This window comes from Fragaria vesca, linkage group LG2, assembly GCF_000184155.1.
Source record: "Fragaria vesca subsp. vesca linkage group LG2, FraVesHawaii_1.0, whole genome shotgun sequence".
Lineage (NCBI taxonomy): Eukaryota > Viridiplantae > Streptophyta > Magnoliopsida > Rosales > Rosaceae > Fragaria > Fragaria vesca.
The window spans coordinates 1,751,582-1,752,135 of NC_020492.1; positions in this window are offsets into that span (position 1 = coordinate 1,751,582).

Here is a 554-nt window from a genome sequence, read left to right on the forward strand (position 1 = left end):
CTGCTGGATGGCATGTATCTCGGCAACATAGGCTGCCTGCGCAGCATTATAGGCTGCCTGCGAGGCATTATAGGCAGCCTGAGCAGCTTGTTGTTCTCGTAGTCTCTGAACTTCCGACTCTAGCTGAGTCGTCCTGGTGATCGTGGACGTGGTCCTGCTGCTGGTCGATGCTGCCTTTCTTTGAAATCCTGGAGTGGTCTTCAGGACCCCCTCGCCTTTCTTTCCTAGACCCCGGCAGTAGAAGTTGTTTGCTCTCGGTGGGAAGGCTGTGCCCATGATCCTCACCCCAATCGTCGGATCCGAAGTGTCGATCCGGGACATGGCTTCGGACATCTCTTCCTCCTGCGTGTCCGGCCATGTCTCCCTCACTATAGCACTCATCACCTCGTCACTAGCCTCCCTCACCTTCGCCTAATTGGATAGGAAAAAAATAATTAATTAACATTTTCACATATATATAAATTTAAAATTTAAAATTTAAAAACGTAAAATGACTTACAATATCCTCCTGGGAGTCAGGATATGCCTTCTCGTACGTATAGACGTACGGGTTG